This window comes from Taudactylus pleione, unplaced genomic scaffold (assembly GCF_031769625.1).
Source record: "Taudactylus pleione unplaced genomic scaffold, aTauple2 ptg000174l, whole genome shotgun sequence".
NCBI classification, from domain to species: domain Eukaryota; kingdom Metazoa; phylum Chordata; class Amphibia; order Anura; family Myobatrachidae; genus Taudactylus; species Taudactylus pleione.
Window position 1 is genome coordinate 6,144,277 of NW_028284576.1, and position 24,546 is coordinate 6,168,822.

At 36.1% G+C, this 24,546-nt stretch overlaps 7 non-coding genes across 7 annotated transcripts; 2 read left to right on the forward strand and 5 right to left on the reverse strand.

The window, feature by feature from the left end:
- Nucleotides 1-3,058: 3,058 nt before the first annotated feature.
- TRNAA-AGC (transfer RNA alanine (anticodon AGC)) lies at nt 3,059-3,131 on the reverse strand. The gene has a single exon. It is a non-coding gene; the product is annotated as a tRNA-Ala (tRNA).
- Nucleotides 3,132-3,913: 782 nt separating this feature from the next.
- Nucleotides 3,914-3,987, forward strand: TRNAN-GUU (transfer RNA asparagine (anticodon GUU)). Its single transcript has one exon. It is a non-coding gene; the product is annotated as a tRNA-Asn (tRNA).
- Nucleotides 3,988-4,670: 683 nt separating this feature from the next.
- Nucleotides 4,671-4,743, reverse strand: TRNAA-AGC (transfer RNA alanine (anticodon AGC)). Its single transcript has one exon. It is a non-coding gene; the product is annotated as a tRNA-Ala (tRNA).
- Nucleotides 4,744-9,514: 4,771 nt separating this feature from the next.
- On the reverse strand, nt 9,515-9,587 carry TRNAA-AGC (transfer RNA alanine (anticodon AGC)). Its single transcript has one exon. It is a non-coding gene; the product is annotated as a tRNA-Ala (tRNA).
- Nucleotides 9,588-11,126: 1,539 nt separating this feature from the next.
- On the reverse strand, nt 11,127-11,199 carry TRNAA-AGC (transfer RNA alanine (anticodon AGC)). The gene has a single exon. It is a non-coding gene; the product is annotated as a tRNA-Ala (tRNA).
- A 782-nt stretch (nt 11,200-11,981) lies between these two features.
- On the forward strand, nt 11,982-12,055 carry TRNAN-GUU (transfer RNA asparagine (anticodon GUU)). Its single transcript has one exon. It is a non-coding gene; the product is annotated as a tRNA-Asn (tRNA).
- Nucleotides 12,056-12,738: 683 nt separating this feature from the next.
- On the reverse strand, nt 12,739-12,811 carry TRNAA-AGC (transfer RNA alanine (anticodon AGC)). Its single transcript has one exon. It is a non-coding gene; the product is annotated as a tRNA-Ala (tRNA).
- Nucleotides 12,812-24,546: the final 11,735 nt, after the last annotated feature.

Here is a 24,546-nt window from a genome sequence, read left to right on the forward strand (position 1 = left end):
GTGAAATCCCATTATCGTTGGTATTTAGTACCTTAATGATTTCATAAAATGTTTCCTTCTTTATCACCATTGTGTTGGAGATTTTGTGGGGCTGAGGAAACTGTCCCACATCTGGTGGCACTGTCCCAACTTACTTCCATTGTGGACAGGCATACATTGTCTTGCTTTCCTTCTCATAGGAATTGTAATGCCCAACTCCCTTTCATATTCCCTTTTATCTCATTATATTTCTGATATTCCTAAGTATACCCACAAATTTATAACACATATTTTGAGTGCTACCAAATGCCATATAGCTTTATATTGAAAAAACTCAGTTCCACCATTCTCTATCTTTATTATAAATGCAATTTGGCACATTTATCATTCTGAATACATAACCAGAATTTTTCATAACACTGCAAATAAGTTCACATATACTTGGATCCTTGGACTAACTGAAATCCCCCTATTTCAACCCTTTTATAACTGGATTGATTCGCCCCCATCATGACTAAGATATTTTCACACCCTGACAAAATTCTCAATTCACAGGGTATAATCCTGTTATTTCTTACTTTGCACAAGTTCATATTATAGTGTCCATTTGTAAGAAATGATCCAAGTTAAAAACTTTTAAGCAGTTTAAGTTCAGTTCTGCTGGTTCATCTTCCCTTACTGATAATATCCATTAGAAAGCACTTTCATGTGTCTCTGTGGCGCAATTGGTTAGCGCGTTCGGCTGTTAACTGAAAGGTTGGTGGTTCAAGCCCACCGAGGGATGTGTTTGGTATTTGTTATTCTGTGACAGGAGGATTCTGTATTTGACAAAATTTACCAGGCATTTGTCTTCATTTTACCTCAATACACAAACTTACATGGAAATAAACAGCCATGACTTTACTAGCTCTACATCCATGGCTTTCCAGCTAATGTTAGATAATACTAGAAAGAACTTTACAAATTGAAAACAAGTGATCAGTCCTAAGAAGATATAGAGAATAAGCTAAAAATTCACAGTGACTTCTAGCCAGAAGAATAAGAAAAATGTATTAATATATACCAGATAGTGGGATCCACTGGGTTAATTCTGAGAAGTTGATTCAATTATTTACAATGGGGGTAAGTTAACCTTGCAACAGTATAGTAACACCAGTTACAGCAGTTGAAATTGGACCCCTAGCAACCCGATATCACTTTTTTAAGCAGCATTATGGGGCTACAACAAATTGCTGCAAGTTTGGAGCTACCATAAGTGTGGCTTATAGTCAGTTACTCACAGGAAATGTGGTGTATCAGCTCTTTGAATCAACCCCAAATTGTTTGCATGCAATTTTCAAGATAACTATATGCAACTCAGCATTCCTCTGGGGCATCAGAAGAAAATAAAAACAGTGAAGAATTTTGGTCAGGAATGTTATTCTTCACTTGATATATTGCAGCAAATTTTGGTTCCAAAAACTTGTCTGGAGAATGCGGGCATCGATCCCACTACCTCTCGCATGCTAAGCGAGCGCTCTACCATTTGAGCTAATTCCACTCTGATGTTAAAGCCATTTATACCACTTAGACCAAGAGGACTGGATTACATTTAGAGATAACATCTCAAAAACATCCATTAGCCTCAAGTTTAGTGAAATCCCATTATCGTTGGTATTTAGTACCTTAATGATTTCATAAAATGTTTCCTTCTTTATCACCATTGTGTTGGAGACTTTGTGGGGCTGAGGAAACTGTCCCACATCTGGTGGCACTGTCCCAACTTACTTCCATTGTGGACAGACATACATTGTCTTGCTTTCCTTCTCATAGGAATTTTAATGCCCAACTCCCTGTCATATTCCCTTTTATCTCATTAGATTTCTGATATTCCAAAGTATACCCACAAATTTATAACACATATTTTGAGTGCTACCAAATGCCATATAGCTTTATATTGAAAAAACTCAGTTCCACCATTCTCTATCTTTATTATAAATACAATTTGGCACATCTATCATTGTGAATACATTGCCAGAATTTTTCATAACACTGCAAATAAGTTCTCATATACTTGGATCCTTGGACTAACTGAAATCCCCCTATTTCAACCCTTTTATAACTGGATTGATTCACCCCCATCATGACTAAGATATTTTCTCACCCTGACAAAATTCTCAATTCACAGGGTATAATCCTGTTATTTCTTACTTTGCACAAGTTCATATTATAGTGTCCATTTGTAAGAAATGATCCAAGTTAGAAACTTTTAAGCAGTTTAAGTTCAGTTCTTCTGGTTCATCTTCCCTTACTGATAATATCCATTAGAAAGCACTTTCACATGTTTCTTTGGTGCAATTAGTTAGTGCATTTGGATGTTAACTGAAAGGTTGGTGGTACAAGCCCACCCAGGGACGTGTTTGGAATTTGTTATTCTGTGACAGGAGGATTCTGTATTTGACAAAATTTACCAGGCATTTGTCTTCATTTTACCTCAATACACAAACTTACATGGAAATTAACAGCTATGACTTTACTAACTCTACATCCATGGCTTTCCAGCTAGTGTTAGATAATACTAGAAAGAACTTTACAAATTGAAAACAAGTGATCAGTCCTAAGAAGATATAGAGAATAAGCTAAAAATTCACAGTGACTTTTAGCCAGAAGATTAAGAAAAATTTATTAATATAAACCAGATACTGGGATCCACTGGGTTAATTCTGAGAAGTTGATTCTATTATTTACAAAGTGGGTAAGTTAACCTTGCAACAGTATAGTAACACCAGTTACAGCACTTGAAATTGGACCCCTAGCAACCCGATATCACTTTTTTATGCAGCGATATCGGGCTACAACAAATTGCTGCAAGTTTGGAGCTACCATAACTGTGGCTTATAGTCAGTTACTCACAGGAAATGTGGTGTATCAGCTCTATGAATCAACCCCAAATTGTTTGCATGCAATTTTCAAGATAACTATATGTAACTCAGCATTCCTCTGGGGCATCAGAAGCAAATAAAAACAGTGAAGAATTTTGGTCAGGAATGTTATTCTTCACTTGATATATTGCAGTAAATTTTGGTTCCAAAATCTAATCTGGAGAATGCGGGCATCGATCCCGCTACCTCTCGCATGCTAAGCGAGCGCTCTACCATTTGAGCTAACTCCCCTCTGATGTTAAAACCATTTACACCACTTACACCTCGAGGACTGGATTACATTTAGAGATAACATCTCAAAAACATCCATTAGCCTCAAGTTTAGTGAAATCCCATTATCGTTGGTATTTAGTACCTTAATGATTTCCTAAAATGTTTCCTTCTTTATCACCATTATGTTGGAGACTTTGTGGGGCTGAGGAAACTGTCCCACATCTGGTGGCACTGTCCCAACTTACTTCCAATGTGGACAGGCATACATTGTCTTGCTTTCCTTCTCATAGGAATTGTAATGCCCAACTCCCTGTCATATTCCCTTTTATCTCATTATATTTCTGATATTCCTAAGTATACCCACAAATTTATAACACATATTTTGAGTGCTACAAAATGCCATATAGCTTTATATTGAAAAAACTCAGTTCCACCATTCTCTATCTTTATTATAAATACAATTTGGCACATTTATCATTCTGAATACATCACCAGAATTTTTCATAACACTGCAAATAAGTTCTCATATACTTGGATCCTTGGACTAACTGAAATCCCCCTATTTCAACCCTTTTATAACTGGATTGATTCGCCCCCATCATGACTAAGATATTTTCACACACTGACAAAATTCTCAATTCACAGGGTATAATCCTGTTATTTCTTACTTTGCACAAGTTCATATTATAGTGTACATTTGTAAGAAATGATCCAAGTTAAAAACTTTTAAGCAGTTTAAGTTCAATTCTGCTGATTCATCTTCCCTTACTGATAATATCCATTAGAAAGCATTTTCACGTGTCTCTGTGGCGCAATTGGTTAGCGCGTTCGGCTGTTAACTGAAAGGTTGGTGGTTCAAGCCCACCCAGGGATGTGTTTGGTATTTGTTATTCTGTGACAGGAGGATTCTGTATTTGACAAAATTTACCAGGCATTTGTCTTCATTTTACCTCAATACACAAACTTACATGGAAATTAACAGCTATGACTTTACTAGCTCTACATCCATGGCTTTCCAGCTAGTGTTAGATAATACTAGAAAGAACTTTACAAATTGAAAACAAGTGATCAGTCCTAAGAAGATATAGAGAATAAGCTAAAAATTCACAGTGACTTTTAGCCAGAAGAATAAGAAAAATGTATTAATATATACCAGATAGTGGGATCCACTGGGTTAATTCTGAGAAGTTGATTCAATTATTTACAATGGGGGTAAGTTAACCTTGCAACAGTATAGTAACACCAGTTACAGCAGTTGAAATTGGACCACTAGCAACCCGATATCACTTTTTTATGCAGCATTATGGGGCTACAACAAATTGCTGCAAGTTTGGAGCTACCATAAGTGTGGCTTATAGTCAGTTACTCACAGGAAATGTGGTGTATCAGCTCTTTGAATCAACCCTAAATTGTTTGCATGCAATTTTCAAGATAACTATATGCAACTCAGCATTCCTCTGGGGCATCAGAAGAAAATAAAAACAGTGAAGAATTTTGGTCAGGAATGTAATTCTTCACTTGATATATTGCTGCAAATTTTGGTTCCAAAATCTTATCCGGAGAATGTGGGCATCGATCCCACTACCTCTCGCATGCTAAGCGAGCGCTCTACCATTTGAGCTAATTCCCCTTTGATGTTAAAGCCATTTACACCACTTACACCAGGAGGACTGGATAACATTTAAAGATAACATCTCAAAAACATCCATTAGCCTCAAGTTTAGTGAAATCCCATTATCGTTGGTATTTCGTACCTTAATGATTTCATAAAATGTTTCCTTCTTTATCACCATTGTGTTGGAGACTTTGTGGGGCTGAGGAAACTGTCCCACATCTGGTGGCACTGTCCCAACTTACTTCCATTGTGGACAGGCATACATTGTCTTGCTTTCCTTCTCATAGGAATTGTAATGCCCAACTCCCTGTCATATTCCCTTTTATCTCATTATATTTCTGATATTCCTAAGTATACCCACAAATTTATAACACATATTTTGAGTGCTACCAAATGCCATATAGCTTTATATTGAAAAAACTCAGTTCCACCATTCTCTATCTTTATTATAAATACAATTTGGCACATCTATCATTGTGAATACATTGCAAGAAATTTTCATAACACTGCAAATAAGTTCTCATATACTTGGATCCTTGGACTAACTGAAATCCCCCTATTTCAACCCTTTTATAACTGGATTGATTCACCCCCATCATGACTAAGATATTTTCACACCCTGACAAAATTCTCAATTCACAGGGTATAATCCTGTTATTTCTTACTTTGCACAAGTTCATATTATAGTGTCCATTTGTAAGAAATGATCCAAGTTAGAAACTTTTAAGCAGTTTAAGTTCAGTTCTGCTGGTTCATCTTCCCTTACTGATAATATCCATTAGAAAGCACTTTCATGTGTCTCTGTGGGGCAATTGGTTAGCGTGTTTTCGGCTGTTTATTGAAAGGTTGGTGGTTCAAGCCCACCCAGGGATGTTTTATGGTGTTTGTTATTCGGTGGGAGGAGGATTCTTTATTTGACAAAATTTACCAGGCATTTGTCTTCATTTTACCTCAATACACAAACTTACATGGAAATTAACAGCTATGACTTTACTAACTCTACATCCATGGCTTTCCAGCTAGTGTTAGATAATACTAGAAAGAACTTTACAAAATTGAAAAAGAGTGATCAGTCCTAAGAAGATATAGAGAATAAGCTAAAAGTTCACAGTGACTTTTATCCAGAAGAATAAGAAAAATTTATTAATATAAACCAGATTCTGGGATCCATTGGGTTAATTCTGAGAAGTTGATTCTATTATTTGCAAAGGGGGTAAGTTAACCTTGCAACAGTATAGTAACACCAGTTACAGCAGTTGAAATTGGACCCCTAGCAACCCGATATCACTTTTTTATGCAGCATTATGGGGCTACAACAAATTGCTGCAAGTTTGGAGCTACCATAAGTGTGGCTTATAGTCAGTTACTCACAGGAAATGTGGTGTATCAGCTCTTTGAATCAACCCCAAATTGTTTGCATGCAATTTTCAAGATAACTATATGTAACTCTGCCTTCCTCTGGGGCATCAGAAGAAAATAAAAACAGTGAAGAATTTTGGTCAGGAATGTTATTCCACACTTGATATATTGCAGTAAATTTTGGTTCCAAAATCTTATCTGGAGAATGCGGGCATCGATCCCTCTACCTCTCGCATGCTAAGCGAGCACTCTACCATTTGAGCTAATTCCCCTTTGATGTTAAAGCCATTTACACCACTTACACCAGGAGGACTGGATTACATTTAGAGATAACATCTCAAAAACATCCATTAGCCTCAAGTTTAGTGAAATCCCATTATCGTTGGTATTTAGTACCTTAATGATTTCATAAAATGTTTCCTTCTTTATCACCATTGTGTTGGAGACTTTGTGGGGCTGAGGAAACTGTCCCACATCTGGTGGCACTGTCCCAACTTACTTCCATTGTGGACAGGCATACATTGTCTTGCTTTCCTTCTCATAGGAATTGTAATGCCCAACTCCCTGTCATATTCCCTTTTATCTCATTATATTTCTGATATTCCTAAGTATACCCACAAATTTATAACACATATTTTGAGTGCTACCAAATGCCATATAGCTTTATATTGAAAAAACTCAATTCCACCATTCTCTATCTTTATTATAAATGCAATTTGGCACATTTATCATTCTGAATACATCACCAGAATTTTTCATAACACTGCAAATAAGTTCTCATATACTTGGATCCTTGGACTAACTGAAATCCCCCTATTTCAACCCTTTTATAACTGGATTGATTCGACCCCATCATGACTAAGATATTTTCACACCCTGACAAAATTCTCAATTCACAGGGTATAATCCTGTTATTTCTTACTTTGCACAAGTTTATATTATAGTGTCCATTTGTAAGAAATGATCCAAGTTAAAAACTTTTAAGCAGTTTAAGTTCAGTTCTGCTGGTTCATCTTCCCTTACTGATAATATCCATTAGAAAGCACTTTCTTGTGTCTCTGTGGCGCAATTGGTTAGCGTGTTTTCGGCTGTTAATTGAAAGGTTGGTGGTTCAAGCCCACCGAGGGGCGTTTTATGGTGTTTGTTATTCGGTGGGAGGAGAATTCTTTATTTGACAAAATTTACCAGGCATTTGTCTTCATTTTACCTCAATACACAAACTTACATGGAAGTTAACAGCTATGACTTTACTAACCCTACATCCATGGCTTTCCAGCTAGTGTTAGATAATACTCTAAAGAACTTTACAAATTGAAAACAAGTGATCAGTTCTAAGAAGATATAGAGAATAAGCTAAAAATTCAGAAGTGACTTTTAGCCAGAAGAATAAGAAAAATGTATTAATATATGCCAGATACTGGGATCCACTGGGTTAATTCTGAGAAGTTGATTCAATTATTTACAAAGGGGGTAAGTTAACGCTGCAACAGTATAGTAACACCAGTTACAGCTTTGAAATTGAACCCCTAGCAACCCGATATCACTTTTTTATGCAGCATTATGGGGCTACAACAAATTGCTGCAAGTTTGGAGCTACCATAAGTGTGGCTTATAGTCAGTTACTCACAGGAAATGTGGTGTATCAGCTCTGTGAATCAAACCCAAATTGTTTGCATGCAATTTTCAAGATAACTATATGTAACTCAGCATTCCTCTGGGGCATCAGAAGAAAATAAAAACAGTGAAGAATTTTGGTCAGGAATGTTATTCTTCACTTGATATATTGCAGCAAATTTTGGTTCCAAAATCTTATCTGGAGAATGCGGGCATCGATCCCACTACCTCTTGCATGCTAAGCTAGCGCTCTACCATTTGAGCTAATTCCACTCTGATGTTAAAGCCATTTATACCACTTACACCAAGAGGACTGGATTACATTTAGAGATAACATCTCAAAAACATCCATTAGCCTCAAGTTTAGTGAAATCCCATTATCGTTGGTATTTAGTACCTTAATAATTTCATAAAATGTTTCCTTCTTTATCACCATTGTGTTGGAGACTTTGTGGGGCTGAGGAAACTGTCCCACATCTGGTGGCACTGTCCCAACTTACTTCCATTGTGGACAGACATACATTGTCTTGCTTTCCTTCTCATAGGAATTTTAATGCCCAACTCCCTGTCATATTCCCTTTTATCTCATTATATTTCTGATATTCCTAAGTATACCCACAAATTTATAACACATATTTTGAGTGCTACCAAATGCCATATAGCTTTATATTGAAAAAACTCAGTTCCACCATTCTCTATCTTTATAATAAATACAATTTGGCACATCTATCATTGTGAATACATTGCCAGAATTTTTCATAACACTGCAAATAAGTTCTCATATACTTGGATCCTTGGACTAACTAAAATCCCCCTATTTCAACCCTTTTATAACTGGATTGATTCACCCCCATCATGACTAAGATATTTTCACACCCTGACAAAATTCTCAATTCACAGGGTATAATCCTGTTATTTCTTACTTTGCACAAGTTCATATTATAGTGTCCATTTGTAAGAAATGATCCAAGTTAGAAACTTTTAAGCAGTTTAAGTTCAGTTCTGCTGGTTCATCTTCCCTTACTGATAATATCCATTAGAAAGCACTTTCACATGTTTCTTTGGTGCAATTAGTTAGTGCATTCGGCTGTTAACTGAAAGGTTGGTGGTACAAGCCCACCCAGGGACGTGTTTGGAATTTGTTATTCTGTGACAGGAGGATTCTGTATTTGACAAAATTTACCAGGCATTTGTCTTCATTTTACCTCAATACACAAACTTACATGGAAATTAACAGCTATGACTTTACTAACTCTACATCCATGGCTTTCCAGCTAGTGTTAGATAATACTAGAAAGAACTTTACAAATTGAAAACAAGTGATCAGTCCTAAGAAGATATAGAGAATAAGCTAAAAATTCACAGTGACTTTTATCCAGAAGATTAAGAAAAATTTATTAATATAAACCAGATACTGGGATCCACTGGGTTAATTCTGAGAAGTTGATTCAATTATTTACAAAGGGGGTAAGTTAACCTTGCAACAGTATAGTAACACCAGTTACAGCAGTTGAAATTGGACCCCTAGCAACCCGATATCACTTTTTTATGCAGCATTATGGGGCTACAACAAATTGTTGCAAGTTTGGAGCTACCATAAGTGTGGCTTATAGTCAGTTACTCACAGGAAATGTGGTGTATCAGCTCTTTGAATCAACCCCAAATTGTTTGCATGCAATTTTCAAGATAACTATATGTAACTCAAGCATTCCTCTGTGGCATCAGAAGAAAATAAAAACAGTGAAGAATTTTGGTCAGGAATGTTATTCCACAATTGATATATTGCAGTAAATTTTGGTTCCAAAATCTTATCTGGAGAATGTGGGCATCGATCCCACTACCTCTCGCATGCTAAGCGAGCGCTCTACCATTTGAGCTAATTCCCCTTTGATGTTAAAGCCATTTACACCACTTACACCAGGAGGACTGGATTACATTTAGAGATAACATCTCAAAAACATCCATTAGCCTCAAGTTTAGTGAAATCCCATTATCGTTGGTATTTCGTACCTTAATGATTTCATAAAATGTTTCCTTCTTTATCACCATTGTGTTGGAGACTTTGTGGGGCTGAGGAAACTGTCCCACATCTGGTGGCACTGTCCCAACTTACTTCCATTGTGGACAGACATACATTGTCTTGCTTTCCTTCTCATAGGAATTTTAATGCCCAACTCCCTGTCATATTCCCTTTTATCTCATTAGATTTCTGATATTCCAAAGTATACCCACAAATTTATAACACATATTTTGAGTGCTACCAAATGCCATATAGCTTTATATTGAAAAAACTCAGTTCCACCATTCTCTATCTTTATTATAAATACAATTTGGCACATCTATCATTGTGAATACATTGCCAGAATTTTTCATAACACTGCAAATAAGTTCTCATATACTTGGATCCTTGGACTAACTGAAATCCCCCTATTTCAACCCTTTTATAACTGGATTGATTCACCCCCATCATGACTAAGATATTTTCTCACCCTGACAAAATTCTCAATTCACAGGGTATAATCCTGTTATTTCTTACTTTGCACAAGTTCATATTATAGTGTCCATTTGTAAGAAATGATCCAAGTTAGAAACTTTTAAGCAGTTTAAGTTCAGTTCTTCTGGTTCATCTTCCCTTACTGATAATATCCATTAGAAAGCACTTTCACATGTTTCTTTGGTGCAATTAGTTAGTGCATTTGGATGTTAACTGAAAGGTTGGTGGTACAAGCCCACCCAGGGACGTGTTTGGAATTTGTTATTCTGTGACAGGAGGATTCTGTATTTGACAAAATTTACCAGGCATTTGTCTTCATTTTACCTCAATACACAAACTTACATGGAAATTAACAGCTATGACTTTACTAACTCTACATCCATGGCTTTCCAGCTAGTGTTAGATAATACTAGAAAGAACTTTACAAATTGAAAACAAGTGATCAGTCCTAAGAAGATATAGAGAATAAGCTAAAAATTCACAGTGACTTTTAGCCAGAAGATTAAGAAAAATTTATTAATATAAACCAGATACTGGGATCCACTGGGTTAATTCTGAGAAGTTGATTCTATTATTTACAAAGTGGGTAAGTTAACCTTGCAACAGTATAGTAACACCAGTTACAGCACTTGAAATTGGACCCCTAGCAACCCGATATCACTTTTTTATGCAGCGATATCGGGCTACAACAAATTGCTGCAAGTTTGGAGCTACCATAACTGTGGCTTATAGTCAGTTACTCACAGGAAATGTGGTGTATCAGCTCTATGAATCAACCCCAAATTGTTTGCATGCAATTTTCAAGATAACTATATGTAACTCAGCATTCCTCTGGGGCATCAGAAGCAAATAAAAACAGTGAAGAATTTTGGTCAGGAATGTTATTCTTCACTTGATATATTGCAGTAAATTTTGGTTCCAAAATCTAATCTGGAGAATGCGGGCATCGATCCCGCTACCTCTCGCATGCTAAGCGAGCGCTCTACCATTTGAGCTAACTCCCCTCTGATGTTAAAACCATTTACACCACTTACACCTCGAGGACTGGATTACATTTAGAGATAACATCTCAAAAACATCCATTAGCCTCAAGTTTAGTGAAATCCCATTATCGTTGGTATTTAGTACCTTAATGATTTCCTAAAATGTTTCCTTCTTTATCACCATTATGTTGGAGACTTTGTGGGGCTGAGGAAACTGTCCCACATCTGGTGGCACTGTCCCAACTTACTTCCAATGTGGACAGGCATACATTGTCTTGCTTTCCTTCTCATAGGAATTGTAATGCCCAACTCCCTGTCATATTCCCTTTTATCTCATTATATTTCTGATATTCCTAAGTATACCCACAAATTTATAACACATATTTTGAGTGCTACAAAATGCCATATAGCTTTATATTGAAAAAACTCAGTTCCACCATTCTCTATCTTTATTATAAATACAATTTGGCACATTTATCATTCTGAATACATCACCAGAATTTTTCATAACACTGCAAATAAGTTCTCATATACTTGGATCCTTGGACTAACTGAAATCCCCCTATTTCAACCCTTTTATAACTGGATTGATTCGCCCCCATCATGACTAAGATATTTTCACACACTGACAAAATTCTCAATTCACAGGGTATAATCCTGTTATTTCTTACTTTGCACAAGTTCATATTATAGTGTACATTTGTAAGAAATGATCCAAGTTAAAAACTTTTAAGCAGTTTAAGTTCAATTCTGCTGATTCATCTTCCCTTACTGATAATATCCATTAGAAAGCATTTTCACGTGTCTCTGTGGCGCAATTGGTTAGCGCGTTCGGCTGTTAACTGAAAGGTTGGTGGTTCAAGCCCACCCAGGGATGTGTTTGGTATTTGTTATTCTGTGACAGGAGGATTCTGTATTTGACAAAATTTACCAGGCATTTGTCTTCATTTTACCTCAATACACAAACTTACATGGAAATTAACAGCTATGACTTTACTAGCTCTACATCCATGGCTTTCCAGCTAGTGTTAGATAATACTAGAAAGAACTTTACAAATTGAAAACAAGTGATCAGTCCTAAGAAGATATAGAGAATAAGCTAAAAATTCACAGTGACTTTTAGCCAGAAGAATAAGAAAAATGTATTAATATATACCAGATAGTGGGATCCACTGGGTTAATTCTGAGAAGTTGATTCAATTATTTACAATGGGGGTAAGTTAACCTTGCAACAGTATAGTAACACCAGTTACAGCAGTTGAAATTGGACCACTAGCAACCCGATATCACTTTTTTATGCAGCATTATGGGGCTACAACAAATTGCTGCAAGTTTGGAGCTACCATAAGTGTGGCTTATAGTCAGTTACTCACAGGAAATGTGGTGTATCAGCTCTTTGAATCAACCCTAAATTGTTTGCATGCAATTTTCAAGATAACTATATGCAACTCAGCATTCCTCTGGGGCATCAGAAGAAAATAAAAACAGTGAAGAATTTTGGTCAGGAATGTAATTCTTCACTTGATATATTGCTGCAAATTTTGGTTCCAAAATCTTATCCGGAGAATGTGGGCATCGATCCCACTACCTCTCGCATGCTAAGCGAGCGCTCTACCATTTGAGCTAATTCCCCTTTGATGTTAAAGCCATTTACACCACTTACACCAGGAGGACTGGATAACATTTAAAGATAACATCTCAAAAACATCCATTAGCCTCAAGTTTAGTGAAATCCCATTATCGTTGGTATTTCGTACCTTAATGATTTCATAAAATGTTTCCTTCTTTATCACCATTGTGTTGGAGACTTTGTGGGGCTGAGGAAACTGTCCCACATCTGGTGGCACTGTCCCAACTTACTTCCATTGTGGACAGGCATACATTGTCTTGCTTTCCTTCTCATAGGAATTGTAATGCCCAACTCCCTGTCATATTCCCTTTTATCTCATTATATTTCTGATATTCCTAAGTATACCCACAAATTTATAACACATATTTTGAGTGCTACCAAATGCCATATAGCTTTATATTGAAAAAACTCAGTTCCACCATTCTCTATCTTTATTATAAATACAATTTGGCACATCTATCATTGTGAATACATTGCAAGAAATTTTCATAACACTGCAAATAAGTTCTCATATACTTGGATCCTTGGACTAACTGAAATCCCCCTATTTCAACCCTTTTATAACTGGATTGATTCACCCCCATCATGACTAAGATATTTTCACACCCTGACAAAATTCTCAATTCACAGGGTATAATCCTGTTATTTCTTACTTTGCACAAGTTCATATTATAGTGTCCATTTGTAAGAAATGATCCAAGTTAGAAACTTTTAAGCAGTTTAAGTTCAGTTCTGCTGGTTCATCTTCCCTTACTGATAATATCCATTAGAAAGCACTTTCATGTGTCTCTGTGGGGCAATTGGTTAGCGTGTTTTCGGCTGTTTATTGAAAGGTTGGTGGTTCAAGCCCACCCAGGGATGTTTTATGGTGTTTGTTATTCGGTGGGAGGAGGATTCTTTATTTGACAAAATTTACCAGGCATTTGTCTTCATTTTACCTCAATACACAAACTTACATGGAAATTAACAGCTATGACTTTACTAACTCTACATCCATGGCTTTCCAGCTAGTGTTAGATAATACTAGAAAGAACTTTACAAAATTGAAAAAGAGTGATCAGTCCTAAGAAGATATAGAGAATAAGCTAAAAGTTCACAGTGACTTTTATCCAGAAGAATAAGAAAAATTTATTAATATAAACCAGATTCTGGGATCCATTGGGTTAATTCTGAGAAGTTGATTCTATTATTTGCAAAGGGGGTAAGTTAACCTTGCAACAGTATAGTAACACCAGTTACAGCAGTTGAAATTGGACCCCTAGCAACCCGATATCACTTTTTTATGCAGCATTATGGGGCTACAACAAATTGCTGCAAGTTTGGAGCTACCATAAGTGTGGCTTATAGTCAGTTACTCACAGGAAATGTGGTGTATCAGCTCTTTGAATCAACCCCAAATTGTTTGCATGCAATTTTCAAGATAACTATATGTAACTCTGCCTTCCTCTGGGGCATCAGAAGAAAATAAAAACAGTGAAGAATTTTGGTCAGGAATGTTATTCCACACTTGATATATTGCAGTAAATTTTGGTTCCAAAATCTTATCTGGAGAATGCGGGCATCGATCCCTCTACCTCTCGCATGCTAAGCGAGCACTCTACCATTTGAGCAAATTCCCCTTTGATGTTAAAGCCATTTACACCACTTACACCAGGAGGACTGGATTACATTTAGAGATAACATCTCAAAAACATCCATTAGCCTCAAGTTTAGTGAAATCCCATTATCGTTGGTATTTAGTACCTTAATGATTTCATAAAATGTTTCCTTCTTTATCACCATTGTGTTGGAGACTTTGTGGGGCTGAGGAAACTGTCCCACATCTGGTGGCACTGTCCCAACTTACTTCCATTGTGGACAGGCATACATTGTCTTGCTTTCCTTCTCATAGGAATTGTAATGCCCAACTCCCTGTCATATTCCCTTTTATCTCATTATATTTCTGATATTCCTAAGTATACCCACAAATTTATAACACATATTTTGAGTGCTACCAAATGCCATATAGCTTTATATTGAAAAAACTCAATTCCACCATTCTCTATCTTTATTATAAATGCAATTTGGCACATTTATCATTCTGAATACATCACCAGAATTTTTCATAACACTGCAAATAAGTTCTCATATACTTGGATCCTTGGACTAACTGAAATCCCCCTATTTCAACCCTTTTATAACTGGATTGATTCGACCCCATCATGACTAAGATATTTTCACACCCTGACAAAATTCTCAATTCACAGGGTATAATCCTGTTATTTCTTACTTTGCACAAGTTTATATTATAGTGTCCATTTGTAAGAAATGATCCAAGTTAAAAACTTTTAAGCAGTTTAAGTTCAGTTCTGCTGGTTCATCTTCCCTTACTGATAATATCCATTAGAAAGCACTTTCTTGTGTCTCTGTGGCGCAATTGGTTAGCGTGTTTTCGGCTGTTAATTGAAAGGTTGGTGGTTCAAGCCCACCGAGGGGCGTTTTATGGTGTTTGTTATTCGGTGGGAGGAGAATTCTTTATTTGACAAAATTTACCAGGCATTTGTCTTCATTTTACCTCAATACACAAACTTACATGGAAGTTAACAGCTATGACTTTACTAACCCTACATCCATGGCTTTCCAGCTAGTGTTAGATAATACTCTAAAGAACTTTACAAATTGAAAACAAGTGATCAGTTCTAAGAAGATATAGAGAATAAGCTAAAAATTCAGAAGTGACTTTTAGCCAGAAGAATAAGAAAAATGTATTAATATATGCCAGATACTGGGATCCACTGGGTTAATTCTGAGAAGTTGATTCAATTATTTACAAAGGGGGTAAGTTAACGCTGCAACAGTATAGTAACACCAGTTACAGCTTTGAAATTGAACCCCTAGCAACCCGATATCACTTTTTTATGCAGCATTATGGGGCTACAACAAATTGCTGCAAGTTTGGAGCTACCATAAGTGTGGCTTATAGTCAGTTACTCACAGGAAATGTGGTGTATCAGCTCTTTGAATCAACCCCAAATTGTTTGCATGCAATTTTCAAGATAACTATATGTAACTCTGCATTCCTCTGGGGCATCAGAAGCAAATAAAAACAGTGAAGAATTTTGGTCAGGAATGTTATTCTTCACTTGATATATTGTAGTAAATTTTAGATCCAAAATCTTGTCTGGAGAATGCGGGTATCGATCCCGCTACCTCTCGCATGCTAAGCAAGCACTCTACCATTTGAGCTAACTCCCCTCTAATGTTAAAACCTTTTACACCACTTACACCAGGAGGACTGGATTACATTTAGAGATAACATCTCAAAAACATCCATTAGCCTCAAGTTTAGTGAAATCGCATTATCGTTGGTATTTAGTACCTTAATGATTTCATAAAATGTTTCCTTCTTTATCACCATTGTGAAAGCACTTTCACGTGTATCTGTGGTGCAATTGCTTAACGCGTTCAGTTGTTAACCAAAAGTTTGGTGGTTCAAACCCACCCAGGGACGTGTTTACTATTTGTTATTCTGTGGCAGGAGGATTCTTTATTTGACAAAATTTACCAGGCATTTGTCTTCATTTTACCTCAATACACAAACTTACATGGAAATTAACAGCTATGACTTTACTAACTCTACATCCATGACTTTCCAGCTAGTGTTAGATAATACTCTAAAGAACTTTACAAATTGAAAACAAGTGATCAGTTCTAAGAAGATATAGCGAATAAGCTAAAATTTCACAGTGACTTTTAGCCAGAAGAATAAGAAAAATGTATTAATATATGCCAGATACTGGGATCCACTGGGTTAATTCTGAGAAGTTGATTCAAATATTTACAAAGGGGGTAAGTTAACGCTGCAACAGTATAGTAACACCAGTTACAGCTTTGAAATTGAACCTCTAGCAACCCGATATCACTTTTTTATGCAGCATTATGGGGCTACAACAAATTGCTGCAAGTTTGGAGCTACCATAAGTGTGGCTTATAGTCAGTTACTCACAGGAAATGTGGTGTATCAGCTCTGTGAATCAAACCCAAATTGTTTGCATGCAATTTTCAAGATAACTATATGTAACTCAGCATTCTTCTGGGGCATCAGAAGAAAATAAAAACAGTGAAGAATTTTGGTCAGGAATGTTATTCTTCAGTTGATATATTGCAGTAAATTTTGGTTCCAAAATCTTATTTGGAGAATGCGGGCATCGATCCCAATACCTCTTGCATGTTAAGTGAGCGCTCTACCATTCGAGCTAATTCCCCTTTGATGTTAAAACCGTTTACACCACTCACACCAAGAGGACTGGATTACATTTAGAGATGACATCTCAAAAACATCCATTAGCCTCAAGTTTAGTGAAATCCCATTATCGTTGGTATTTAGTACCTTAATGATTTCATAAAATGTTTCCTTCTTTATCACCATTGTGTTGGAGACTTTGTGGGGCTGAGGATACTGTCGCACATCTGGTGGCACTGTCCCAACTTACTTCCTTTGTGAACAGACATACAGTGTCTTGCTTTCCTTCTCATAGGAATTTTAATGCCCAACTCCCTGTCATATTCCCTTTTATCTCATTATATTTCTGATATTCCTAAGTATACCCACAAATTTATAACACATATTTTGAGTGCTACCAAATGCCATATAGCTTTATATTGAAAAAACTCAGTTCCACCATTCTCTATCTTTATTATAAATACAATTTGGCACATTTATCATTGTGAATACATCACCAGAATTTTTCATAACACTGCAAATAAGTTCTCATATACTTGGATCCCTTGGACTAACTGAAATCTCCCTATTTCAACCCTTTTATAACTGGCTTGATTCGCCCCCATCATGACTAAGATATTTTCACACCCTGACAAAATTCTCAATTCACAGGGTATAATCCTGTTATTTCTTACTTTGCACAAGTTCATATTATAGTGTCCATTTGTAAGAAATGATCCAAGTTAGAAACTTTTAAGCAGTTTAAGTTCAGTTCTGCTGGTTCATCTTCCCTTACTGATAATATCCATTAGAAAGCACTTTCACATGTTTCTTTGGTGCAATTAGTTAGTGCATTCGGCTGTTAACTGAAAGGTTGGTGGTACAAGCCCACCCAGGGACGTGTTTGGAATTTTTTATTCTGTAGGAGGATTCTGTATTTGACAAAATTTACCAGGCATTTGTCTTCATTTTACCTCAATACACAAACTTACATGGAAATTAACAGCTATGACTTTACTAACTCTACATCCATGGCTTTCCAGCTAGTGTTAGATAATACTAGAAAGAACTTTACAAATTGAAAACAAGTGATCAGTCCTAAGAAGATATAGAGAATAAGCTAAAAATTCACAGTGACTTTTATCCAGAAGATTAAGAAAAATTTATTAATATAAACCAGATACTGGGATCCACTGGGTTAATTCTGAGAAGTTGATTCAATTATTTACAAAGGGGGTAAGTTAACCTTGCAACAGTATAGTAACACCAGTTACAGCAGTTGAAATTGGACCCCTAGCAACCCGATATCACTTTTTTATGCAGCATTATGGGGCTACAACAAATTGTTGCAAGTTTGGAGCTACCATAAGTGTGGCTTATAGTCAGTTACTCACAGGAAATGTGGTGTATCAGCTCTTTGAATCAACCCCAAATTGTTTGCATGCAATTTTCAAGATAACTATATGTAACTCAGCATTCCTCTGGGGCATCAGAAGAAAATAAAAACAGTGAAGAATTTTGGTCAGGAATGTTATTCCACACTTGATATGTTGCAGTAAATTTTGGTTCCAAAATCTTATCTGGAGAATGTGGGCATCGATCCACTACCTCTCGCATGCTAAGCGAGCGCTCTACCATTTGAGCTAATTCCCCTTTGATGGTAAAGCCATTTACACCACTTACACCAGGAGGACTGGATTACATTTAGAGATAACATCTCAAAAACATCCATTAGCCTCAAGTTTAGTGAAATCCCATTATCGTTGGTATTTCGTACCTTAATGATTTCATAAAATGTTTCCTTCTTTATCACCATTGTGTTGGAGACTTTGTGGGGCTGAGGAAACTGTCCCACATCTGGTGGCACTGTCCCAACTTACTTCCATTGTGGACAGGCATACATTGTCTTGCTTTCCTTCTCATAGGAATTGTAATGCCCAACTCCCTGTCATATTCCCTTTTATCTCATTATATTCTGATATTCCTAAGTATACCCACAAATTTATAATGCCTAAATTGAGTGCTACCAAATGCCATATAGCTTTATATTGAAAAAACTCAGTTCCACCATTCTCTATTTTTATTATAAATACAATTTGGCACATCTATCATTGTGAATACATCACAAGAATTTTTCATAACACTGCAAATAAGTTCTCATATTCTTGGATCCTTGGACTAACTGAAATCCCCCTATTTCAACCCTTTTATAACTGGATTGATTCACCCCCATCATGACTAAGATATTTTCACACACTGACAAAATTCTCAATTCACAGGGTATAATCCTGTTATTTCTTACTTTGCACTAGTTCATATTATATTGTCCATTTGTAAGAAATGATCCAAGTTAGAATCCTTTATGCAGTTTAAGTTCAGTTCTGCTGGTTCATCTTCCCTTACTGATAATATCCATTAGAAAGCACTTTCATGTGTCTCTGTGGCGCAATTGGTTAGAGCCCAACTCCCTGTCATATTCCCTTTTATCTCATTATATTTCTGATATTCCTAAGTATACCCACAAATTTATAACACATATTTTGAGTGCTACCAAATGCCATATAGCTTTATATTGAAAAAACTCAGTTCCACCATTCTCTATCTTTATTATAAATACAATTTGGCACATCTATCATTGTGAATACATCAATAGAATTTTTCATAACACTGCAAATAAGTTCTCATATACTTGGAACCTTGGACTAACTAAAATCCCCCTATTTCAACCTTTTTATAACTGGATTGATTCGCCCCCATCATGACTAAGATATTTTCACAACCTGACAAAATTCTCAATTCACAGGGTATAATCCTGTTATTTCTTACTTTGCACAAGTTCATATTATAATGTCCATTTGTAAGAAATGATCCAAGTTAGAAACTTTTAAGCAGTTTAAGTTCAGTTCTGCTGGTTAATCTTCCCTTACTGATAATATCCATTAGAAAGCACTTTCACATGTTTCTTTGGTGCAATTAGTTAGAGCATTCGGCTGTTAACTGAAAGGTTGGTGGTACAAGCCCACCCAGGGACGTGTTTGGAATTTGTTATTCTGTGACAGGAGGATTCTGTGTTTGACAAAATTTACCAGCATTTGTCTTCATTTTACCTCAATACACAAACTTACATGGAAATTAACAGCTATGACTTTACCATCTCTACATCCATGGCTTTCCAGCTAGTGTTAGATAATACTAGAAAGAGCTTTACAAATTGAAAACAAGTGATCAGTCCTAAGAAGATATAGAGAATAAGCTAAAAATTCAAAGTGACTTTTAGCCAGAAGAATAAGAAAAATTTATTAATATATACCAGATACTGGGATCCACTGGGTTAATTCTGAGAAGTTGATTCAATTATTTACAAAGGGGGTAAGTTAACCTTGCAACAGTATAGTAACACCAGTTACAGCAGTTCAAATTGGACCCCTAGCAACCCGATATCACTTTTTTATGCAGCATTATGGGGCTACAACAAATTGCTGCAAGTTTGCAGCTACCATAAGTGTGGCTTATAGTCAGTTACTCACAGGAAATGTGGTGTATCAGCTCTTTGAATCAACCCCAAATTGTTTGCATGTAATTTTCCAGATAACTATATGTAACTCAGCATTCCTCTGGGGCATCAGAAGAAAATAAAAACAGTGAAGAATTTTGTTCAGGAATGTTATTCTTCTCTTGATATACTCCAGCAAATTTTAGTTCCAAAATCTTATCTGGAGAATGCGGGTATCGATCCCGCTACCTGTCGCATGCGAAGCGAGCACTCTACCATTTCAGCTAATTCCCCTTTGATGGTAAAACCATTTACACCACTTACACCAAGAGGACTGGATTACATTTAGAGATAACATCTCAAAAACATCCATTAGCCTCAAGTTTAATGAAATCCCATTATCGTTGGTATTTAGTACCTTGATGATTTCATAAAATGTTTCCTTCTTTATCACCATTGTGTTGAAGACTTTGTGGGGCTGAGGAAACTGTCCCACATCTGGTGGCACTGTCACAACTTACTTCCATTGTGGACAGACATACATTGTCTTGCTTTCCTTCTCATAGGAATTTTAATGCCCAACTCCCTGTCATATTCCCTTTTATCTCATTATATTTCTGATATTCCTAAGTATACCCACAAATTTATAACACATATTTTGAGTGCTACCAAATGCCATATACTTTATATTGAAAAAAACTCAGTTCCACCATTGTCTATCTTTATTATAAATGCAATTTGGCACATCTATCATTGTGAATACATCGCCAGAATTTTTCATAACACTGCAAATAAGTTCTCATATTCTTGGATCCTTGGACTAACTGAAATCCCCCTATTTCAACCCTTTTATAACTGGATTGATTCCCCCCATCATGACTAAGATATTTTCACACACTGACAAAATTCTCAATTCACAGGGTATAATCCTGTTATTTCTTACTTTGCACTAGTTCATATTATTTTGTCCATTTGTAAGAAATGATCCAAGTTAGAATCTTTTATGCAGTTTAAGTTCAGTTCTGCTGGTTCATCTTCCCTTACTGATAATATCCATTAGAAAGCACTTTCACGTATCTCTGTGGCGCAATTGGTTAGTGCATTTGGCTGTTAACTGAAAGGTTGGTGGTACAAGCCCACCCAGGGACGTGTTTGGAATTTGTTATTCTGTGACAGGAGGATTCTGTATTTGACAAAATTTACCTCAATACACAAACTTACATGGAAATTAACAGCTATGACTTTACCATCTCTACATCCATGGCTTTCCAGCTAGTGTTAGATAATACTAGAAAGAACTTTACAAATTGAAAACAAGTGATCAGTCCTAAGAAGATATAGAGAATAAGCTAAAAATTCACAGTGACTTTTAGCAAGAAATATAAGAAAAATGTATTAATATATACCAGATACTGGGATCCACTGGGTTAATTCTGAGAAGTTGATTCAATTATTTACAAAGGGGGTAAGTTAACCTTGCAACAGTATAGTAACAACAGTTACAGTAGTTGAAATTGGACCCCTTGCAACCCGATATCACTTTTTTATGCAGCATTATGCGGCTACAACAAATTGCTGCAAGTTTGCAGCTACCATAAGTGTGGCTTATATTCATTTACTCACATGAAATGTGGTGTATCAGCTCTTTGAATCAACGCCAAATTGTTTGCATGCAATTTTCAAGATAACGATATGTAACTCAGCATTCCTCTGGGGCATCAGAAGAAAATAAAAACAGTAAAGAATTTTGGTCAGGAATGTTATTCTTCACTTGATATATTGCAGCAAATTTTGGTTCCAAAATCTTAACTGGAGAATGCAGGCATCGATCCAGCTACCTCTCGCATGCTAAGCTAGAGCTCTACCATTTGAGCTAATTGCCCTTTGTTGTTAAAGCCATTTACACCACTTACACCAGGAGGACTAGATTACATTTAGAGATAAAATCTCAAAAGCATCCATTAGCCTCAAGTTTAGTGAAATCCCATTATCGTTGGTATTTAGTACCTTAAAGATTTCATAAAATGTTTCCTTCTTTATCACCATTGTGTTGGAGACATTGTGGGGCTGAGGAAACTGTCCCACATCTGGTGGCACTATCACAACTTACTTCCATTGTGAACAGAGATACATTGTCTTACTTTCCTTCTCATAGCAATTTTAATGCCCAACTCCCTGTCATATTCCCTTTTATCTCATTATATTTCTGATATTCCAAAGTATACCCACAAATTTATAATGCTTAAATTGAGTGCTACCAAATGCCATATAGCTTTATATTGAAAAAACTCAGTTCCACCATTCTCTATCTTTATTATAAATACAATTTGGCACATCTATCATTGTGAATACATCACAAGAATTTTTCATAACACTGCAAATAAGTTCTCATATTCTTGGATCCTTGGACTAACTGAAATCCCCCTATTTCAACCCTTTTATAACTGGATTGATTCACCCCCATCATGACTAAGATATTTTCACACACTGACAAAATTCTCAATTCACAGGGTATAATCCTGTTATTTCTTACTTTGCACTAGTTCATATTATATTGTCCATTTGTAAGAAATGATCCAAGTTAGAATCTTTTATGCAGTTTAAGTTCAGTTCTGCTGGTTCATCTTCCCTTACTGATAATATCCATTAGAAAGCACCTTCACATGTCTCTGTGGCGCAATTGGTTAGTGCCCAACTCCCTGTCATATTCCCTTTTATCTCATTATATTTCTGATATTCCTAAGTATACCCACAAATTTATAACACATATTTTGAGTGCTACCAAATGCCATATAGCTTTATATTGAAAAAACTCAGTTCCACCATTCTCTATCTTTATTATAAATACAATTTGGCACATCTATCATTGTGAATACATCAATAGAATTTTTCATAACACTGCAAATAAGTTCTCATATACTTGGAACCTTGGACTAACTAAAATCCCCCTATTTCAACCTTTTTATAACTGGATTGATTCGCCCCCATCATGACTAAGATATTTTCACACCCTGACAAAATTCTCAATTCACAGGGTATAATCCTGTTATTTCTTACTTTGCACAATTTCATATTATAGTGTCCATTTGTAAGAAATGATCCAAGTTAGAAACTTTTAAGCAGTTTAAGTTCAGTTCTGCTGGTTCATCTTCCCTTACTGATAATATCCATTAGAAAGCACATTCACATGTTTCTTTGGTGCAATTAGTTAGTGCATTCGGCTGATAACTGAAAGGTTGGTGGTTCAAGCCCACCCAGGGACGTGTTTGGAATTTGTTATTCTGTGGCAGGAGGATTCAGTATTTGACAAAATTTACCAGGCATTTGTCTTCATTTTACCTCAATACACAAACTTAAATGGAAATAAACAGCTATGACTTTACTAACTCTACATCCATGGCTTTCCAGCTAGTTTTAGATAATACTGGAAAGAACTTTACAAATTGAAAACAAGTGATCAGTCCTAAGAAGATATAGAGAATAAGCTAAAAATTCACAGTGACTTTTAGCCAGAAGAAAAAGAAAAATGTATTAATATATACCAGATACTGGGATCCACTGGGTTAATTCTGAGAAGTTGATTCAATTATTTACAAAGGGGGTAAGTTAACCTTGCAACAGTATAGTAACAACAGATACAGTAGTTGAAATTGGACCCCTTGCAACCCGATATCACTTTTTTATGCAGCATTATGGGGCTACAACAAATTGCTGCAAGTTTGCAGCTACCATAAGTGTGGCTTATAGTCAGTTACTCACAGGAAATGTGGTGTATCAGCTCTTTGAATCAACCCCAAATTGTTTGCATGCAATTTTCAAGATAACTATATGTAACTCAGCATTCCTCTGGGGTATCAGAAGAAAATAAAAACAGTGAAGAATTTTGGTCAGGAATGTTATTCTTCACTTGATATATTGCAGCAAATTTTGGTTCCAAAATCTTATCTGGAGAATGCAGGCATCGATCCAGCTACCTCCCGCATGCTAAGCGAGCGCTCTACCATTTGAGCTAATTGCCCTTTGTTGTTAAAGCCATTTACACCA